The 8,109-nt window shown below is 41.0% G+C and overlaps 1 pseudogene; it reads right to left on the bottom strand.

Annotated features, from left to right (window-relative positions):
• Positions 1–3,931: 3,931 nt before the first annotated feature.
• Positions 3,932–6,491, bottom strand: LOC125532002 (annotated as a pseudogene).
• Positions 6,492–8,109: the final 1,618 nt, after the last annotated feature.

Genomic DNA, 8,109 nt, shown 5'->3' with positions numbered 1-8,109 from the left:
GAGAACCACATCCAGCGCCACATGGTGGAGTTGGGTGGCGGATTGGAGTGTCGCCGGCGGCGAGAAATGAAGAGGGGAGAGGAGGGATTGCAGTAGCGCAGGGATAGGGTTTGGCGCAGTATATCGGCCACGAACGCTTAGTTATACTGTGCGAGAGGGGCTGTTTTCGCGCCAATTTACGGGCCGGGGTGACTATAAAGGCTCTGGTCTGACCAAAAAAGGGCCAAACCCGTAGAGTCGACGGAATTGTATGGCGCGCGCGGTTTTAAGGGGCTGCTAGAGATGCTCTTACGGAGTCCCCTCAAAAGAAAACGTTTGGCTTTTAGGAGTCTACCCGAATTTACCAACAAAATGCCCACCCACTGCCGAACTGCCTCCCCTCGAGAAAACGATTGGGCCCGGCTTGTGCTGTCTCCTCGCTGGATCCCCACCCGGTGCCAAATGAATCGAGCGACGAGCTAGGGTTCCTCGTTGCGCCGCCCGTCCTCTTCTCCCCGGTGGTGACCCTCGTCGCCACCACCTGCCAGCAATTCGTCTCCTTTGATTGCTAGCTGGGGTGAGCCTCTCTTCATCTCTCTGTCTCTTGTTTGTTCCTTTCTCTTGTACATGGATAATTGGATGTTTGTTAGACGGATGTATGTTGATTTTTAGTTGATGATTTGCTTGATGAATGGATTAATGCTGCTAGTTTTTCCTAGATGCATGGATGAACGGTGCAAGTATGTAATTTTTTTTGCTATCGTGAATGCACGATGCTACTGTGAAGGTATTAATGGATGAATGGTGCAAGTATGTAAAAATAAAATTGCTAATGTGAACGGATGAATGGTGCAAGTATGTAAAAATAAAATTGCTAATGTGAACGGATGAATGGTGCAACGAAGTGTTGGCAATTCAACACCGAGCTTTAGTTCAGGAACATTATAGACATTTCAGCACACAACTCATCCCACAATCACTAAATACAATCTCAGAAAAGAACTCGATGATTGATTCTACATGATTCTGTGGGATGTTTCCCAAAAGCGGATTCTGGAGAATCAAGAGCTAAAAAGATAAAAACTAGTTGAGTGGTACAATATTATTCAACATCGAGCCGCTAAAAATGTAAGTTTCTTTTTAAAATTCTGGCCTCATTCGATACGGATTGCATGTGCTTATTCACGCACACCCTTTCAGTTTTGAAAAAAACAAAATAAAATGATAAAAACTTCAAAAACTAAAATCCTTCGAGATATAGTTATGTTACTACATCTAGTAGTTAGGGAAATTTAAAAACATAAATTTCGACATGTTTTGCAAAATAAGTGTTATGAAAACGTAAAACGACTATATCTTTTGCATATGATGTTGAAAAAAAACGTATAATATATCAAAATGTTCAGCATGAAAGTCCGGTTCCGATGTTCAGCATATCTAGCGGCGGCTGTTGGTGGCCATGACCTCTCACGGTGTTGCGCGCATCCCCGCACCGGCGCTTGGTCGGGCTTGTCCAATTACAATATAAGCAGTGGCAAATCATCAAAGTCCAAACTAAGTAGTGGCTTAAAATCGAATTGCCCAAACAACATTGTTGGAATGAGGACAGGATGGGGATGGTTCAAAAATGTGTTTGCGACAGGAGGTTTTAACCATGTGCGATGGCCCAATCTGCACTAGTACAAGAGGTAGTACAAGCTTTGACTCTATCGGACGATATGTGGATACCTAAGATTGTTCTGGTTCGAATCGAATATGTCAAAAGATAGACTTCAGAAAGTATTTTCTTTTTATTACATAGTAGAGGCTTCGTCATTACTCCATGTATTTGAAAATACACAGGTAATAGGGTTTTGTCATTACTCAATTTATTGTGTTGGTTCTATACTTCTATAGCATTATCCAAGAAGTGTCTTCAACGCACAAGATAGCAGGAGCTAAGAAGTGGCTTCGACACAAATCAGTATGTTCTTTCTTTCTTCCTCTGCTTTCTCGTGAGATCACCTGTGTCTTGATCGAGTTGTAAGCCATACTTTTGCTTGACAATTACTGTAGCCTTTGTTTCGGAAGATCCATTAACTGCTCACTCTTTGACAACCCAGACACCAGACGATCACTAAGAGGAAACATATCTTTGAGATAGAAATGTCATTGCCAGTACATGATAGCATCTTTCAGTTCCTTCTCAGTTGGGTCATACTCCCTAAACCAGTCAACAAAGACCATGGCTTTTTTTCATCCGATTCATAACTTAAAACAGATGATGTACTCCAACCTTTACAGTTCAGTTTTCCACCCTATTTGCTGCAAATTAACAGGGAAATTCTCTCTTTTCTTAATTAATGAAAATGCAAGTCTTTTGCCTCTTTAAAAAAACCTTTACAGTCAAATGTAGAGAGAGGGAAGCTATTAACAATATTAACTTATCTCTCCTGGCATATGAGCATGCCATTATATTTCACAACTGTTTCCAGTTTGATGATTGTTGCACATTATGTAAGTACTTAAGTTTATCTTTTTCGCTGGTTTGGATTCCTTTACAAACAATTCACTATCGATAATGTTTATTACATGCATGTTTACTGCATCTTTTCTGTAGCAGGATCCAAGAAGTGGCCTCAACACACAAGATAGCAGGAGCCAAGAAATGGCTTCAACACACAAGTTATGCTCGACTCGGGTTGACTCAACTATAAGCATATCCATCCCATCTTGTGTTGAAATATCGTCGAAACAAACACATATGCAATATATTCAGCTCTCTCTGATCCCTAAAATGAATCCGAGCATTTGGAGATAGTCTGTTCATAACATCCATAGGCTTAGATTCCTTAGAAGTCCATCTTCTGTGCCAGCTAGAAGGGACATGAAACTCCATTAAGTAGAGCACTCATGCACAAACAAAGAACATGGCAAAGTTAACATCTACTATGTTATCTGAATAGTTTCTCACTACTACTTGCTAGAGATGTTTATTAATCCAGTCACCCGTACTATCAACTGGATTGTCATTCGGCTTGCTTGGAACTGGCTCATCGGTGACTTAAAATGATGCCAGATGTGGCAAATAAATAATTTTGAGTAGAACTCAACATAAGGATGAATAGAGAGTAACACCTAAGTTGATAGAAACAAATGCTGGGATAATTACAACGGACCAGTATGCTTCAGAGCCTCGCTTCCTTGATCAGGAACTACAAGATCTTTACATTATGCGACATTAACATCACATTGTTGTCAACCATTGCATGGATCAAACATGAAGACAATAGAAGGTTGCGAGCAGATATATAGAACACTAGGTTTTAAGAAATTAGTAAATGTGCACGTGCAACGCACATTAATATTTAGGAAATATATTAATTGCACGTGTTGGACGTTAATATTTAGGCAATATATTAATTACATGCGGATATTAGGTATGCTATTAACACACAAGTTATGCTCGACTCGGGTTGACTCAACTATAAGCATATCCATCCCATCTTGTGTTGAAATATCGTCGAAACAAACACATATGCAATATATTCAGCTCTCTCTGATCCCTAAAATGAATCCGAGCATTTGGAGATAGTCTGTTCATAACATCCATAGGCTTAGATTCCTTAGAAGTCCATCTTCTGTGCCAGCTAGAAGGGACATGAAACTCCATTAAGTAGAGCACTCATGCACAAACAAAGAACATGGCAAAGTTAACATCTACTATGTTATCTGAATAGTTTCTCACTACTACTTGCTAGAGATGTTTATTAATCCAGTCACCCGTACTATCAACTGGATTGTCATTCGGCATTATGCTCTTCATACTCCGTTGATGTGAAGTAAGTCTCGTGACATACTAAATAGTGATGTTGAGCAGGCCATATAAATTCTAAATAGTCACAGAGGTACGTTCTTTCTTATTTGCCTTCTCGAGAGATCACTTGTCTCCTGATCGAGTTCTAAGACTTACTTTAGCTCCAAAATTACTGCAGCCTTGGTATTTGGAAGGTCCCTGAGCCGATGATTATTCGACAATTGCAACTGGTGGACCACAAAGTGGAAAACTATTAGAATTTCCATCTAATTTTATTCTGTGGTTGGTATCGCAGGATCCAAGAAGTGGCTTCATCACACAAAATAGCAGGAGCTATACCTGTGCTTTCGGCCTCTTAAAGTTTATTACCTCACTGCTTGATCCAGATTCTGAGGCCCCACACCCAAATGACATACAACCGTCATCCATGCTCCCCAGTGGTAGTGATTCAGATCGCGACACTATATGATTGAAAACTCGCTTCATTTTGTTCACAATATTAGATCCACCTTGCTGCTGCAGGGAGGATTTGCAATCCAACGTCGTGCCGATTTTCACATGTGGTACAATGTCGCTCATGCTGAGGTACGACCAAATTGAATTAGCAGAGCTGCGTAGCGCTGCAGGTGATGAAGATCTTATCTGAGGTTTCATACAAAACAAGAACATAACTGTCAGTATAAGTGATTGGAACAATTCATGAACTATGAATGAGCTCAGCCATGTGGTACACTCAACACATCCATTAGGCGGTCGATGGGCTTCTTAGTCACCGGTGTTCCGTCTCCACCTTGCGCCAAAATCTCTCCATGACCAGCTACTATGTCTGCCTGAATTTATGAGGCTGGTGTTATTGGTTCAATAGGAGTGACTTGGTTAGAACCATTTCCTTTTAGTGCTGCTGCTGCTGCTGCATTGCCATTCATCAAGAAGGCAGTTATGCTGTCAACGCCCATTGAAATCATGGGCACTCGAGCACATGGTGATGCTGGTGCTACCACGGGATTTGCAACTAGTGAGGGGCTCAAGGATTCGAGCATACTAGAGGCGCAAGACTGCAACGATCTCGGTGAAGAGAAGGATGGACTTGGCATTCCTAGAAAGTGGTTGACATTGCTCTGCTGATGAGGTGGTGTTGGTTTAGCCATAGTTGTGTTGCCCTGACTACAAAATGCTAGCATCTGCAGGTTGCTTTTGCTATCTACTGCAAGTGAAAGGCTAAACACAGTAAATAGATTGTGTCACGGTAAGTAGAATTGCTAACGACGTTGGTTACTTTACAATTGTATAAACAAAAAGAAAGTATTGTTTAAGCTATTAAGGATGACATGTTTTTTGACAGTTTTAGCTATTCAATATATCTTAGTGTTCTATTTTGATATCTCAAAACAAATACATAGAATAGCATTAAAAGGAAGATTTGATCTTAATATCGCTTTTACCTACCTTTCATTACCACCACATTGCTAGTAAAATTGATGACTTTAGTCTGCTCTTCACAATTCTGCAACTGATATCCTGTATTCATCTTTGCTTGGCAAGTTTTAGTCCTCTCAAGAAGAGCCAGGAAATGATGTATGCATTTTTCATACTTGGGGAGGTCCACCTTCAAACCCTCGTGCACATCACTCTTCTACAACAACATTAAATCCAGTACCCTTCTATTGATTTCTTGAAATCTGCTTTGCGTTTGTATTGATTAGCTTGTGCTTCAGGTAGTCATGAGTATTTTGTTCCTGTATGGAGATGCAACCAAGGGTTTAAGTGACAGGGATGCGCAAAATCATCAATGAAGAAGATTTACCTCTAGGAAAAGGACAAGTGACCTCTGTTATTGTTGGAAGAATGACTCTACGAGCCAGTTCCAAAAACTGAGGAAAATAAGCATCTTTCCAAGACTTGATTTGCAATGAAATATTGCAGCTATACAATTAGTCCGAGCTGTTCAAATTTAACAAAAAAACATCAACAACTCATCAACTTGATTTGGTCATTCAGCTAGTAAGGCTTCTGCATTGAAATACAAGTTCAAGTAAACACGGTATCCCAGTACATATACAAGAACCTTAATTACAAAATTGGGTTTACTAAAGCAACTGTGCATAACTACCACATATTAGGAATATACCTATAGATTTAAGAACAGATAATACACATATACTCCCTCGTACCAAAAATATAGGACCTTTTTGTAGGCTAAACTAGCCTACAAAAACATCTTATATTTTGATGCAGAGGGAGTATAAAATGAAGGATTCTCTCACCTTACAAAATATTTCCTCCTTGAGATCATATTCTTAGACACTGCAACATGATAAAAACAAACAAAATCAAAGGAAAACAATGATTGAAGTTTTATGGCATTCACATTTTTTGTTATATAAAGCAACTGAAGTACCTGGAATCTGAAAGTACTGACAAAGCAAAGTGCTTTGTGGAGCACCGAGAATCTGTTGTACAGGTGGAGTCATGGGCTCAGTTCACATGCCTTGAATGGCTGATATAATAGACATGTTTGCCTAGCACCCTGCTGATTATTCCATCTTGTAAGCTGACCAGGCTGCATCTTGGAGACATCAGCTTGTTGTGCTCCAAGCATTTGGTACCTTTGCATGCCCATCTCTTGTTCGTTGGCTCTCAAAATTTGATTCAACCTTGTCATTTGCGGCTGTCGCACTCCTATAGCACTATCATTTTCGCCAAGTAGGTGATTTTTCTGAGAATTTGGACCAATAAGTGGCTTGAACAAACGGAGGTATGTTCATGTGCGGATTTTTGGAGGCCGAGCTCCATGGAGCTTGGTATTTTGAAAATATCTGAAAGCATATTTAGAAGTTTCAAAAAATCTAAAAAAAACCATGGAAACATATATGTATTCCACGAGAACATGTTAAATTTCATTTAAAAATGTTGTGATTTGTAGGCTGTACAGAAAAAAGTTCCAGCCCAACAACAAAAATAAAATGCCCGTTTAAAAATGTGTATTTGTCTTTTTTCTGTACGCCACATGTGAAAGTATAATGCTGTGAAATTTTGCGCATACATGGTATACATGTGTATGTGTGTTCACGAATAAATTCAAAAATATTTGCACTTTGGAAAAATGAAATTTGAAAAACAAGCTCCCTGGTGCTCAGCCTCCGTTGGCATTTTCCGCGGTATGTTCTTCCTTCCTTGGCTTCCCGAGAGATCACTTTTGTCCTGATCCAACCGCTATTGAATTTCTGTACCTATATTTCGGAAACAAGACAGGTCTTCATGAAGACCTCCTATTTTTGAATAAGATCGGACATTTCCACATTGAGGTAAAATGACATCGAGGAAAATAATACCGAGTTGAGCATCTACGCTCTAATACCAGATGTGGTGTCCTCTAGTCATGCATTATGTTTGCTATAGCAAGGGTTGATGCGGATATGGATTAATGACCGGAGGGAGCTTGGAGAAGAAAAAGGGACAAAAAGATAGATATGTCCCTTCACGCGGGCCCAACAATGTGAACACGATTAACAAACAAGGAAACGCCATGCCGGTGGCCCAAGCACAAGCTACACAAACCATGTTTTGACAAAGAAAGGATCTGCATCCCTGAAACGCTACATAAGGGCTCTGTCTAACTCACGTGTTACATCAACTTAGACAACACAGAAGTGAGAAGCAGCCAAAAATCCACTGTCGAGTGGACGCCTCAATCCAGGCTGCCTCTTGACCTAATGCCCCTGCCACTCACGGTCGGGGATCATAGCCGACCGTTCTCCCAATTCACCCTCCACAATCTTGATCGGGTATGATCTTCCTAATTACTCTCTACATTTTTAGACCCATAATTCCACATCTGTTTCGGGAACGGGACTGGATCCAGGTTCTCGCTTAAGGATGTGCGCTATATCACCGATGTCGCGCCGGCTCTCTTCTCCTTTGTTTGTGACTCTTGTGGCTTGGCGGCAGCTGTCGAAAATGCCTTGATCAGAGATATCTCAGGTGTGATTTTGTCGCCCAATTATTCAGAGTTTGGGATCTTTCTCAAGAAACTGTTCTCTCTCGCTAGTGTGTCCACATGATGGTCAATGGTGCTTGTGGCCTCTTCTTTGCAGCCAGTCCTTGCTTCGCCTTCGTTAATGCGATTTGCAGGCCAGTCAAAGGCAACTGCTAGGTTTAAGTTCTTCATGTGCCTAGTTGTTCACAAGCGCTGCCTCACCCCTGACAACTGGCTTTCCGAGCAACTCATCCTTCCCGGTCTACCTTGCTGCATTGGTGTCCCCAAAACGTGCACGCACATGTTCATGCACTGCCTCTTCACCCACCAGGTCTGGTAGTGTTTCCATGAATGGACG

This window comes from Triticum urartu, unplaced genomic scaffold (genome assembly GCF_003073215.2).
Source record: "Triticum urartu cultivar G1812 unplaced genomic scaffold, Tu2.1 TuUngrouped_contig_8761, whole genome shotgun sequence".
NCBI classification, from domain to species: domain Eukaryota; kingdom Viridiplantae; phylum Streptophyta; class Magnoliopsida; order Poales; family Poaceae; genus Triticum; species Triticum urartu.
This window is presented reverse-complemented; position numbering and strand designations above follow the sequence as displayed.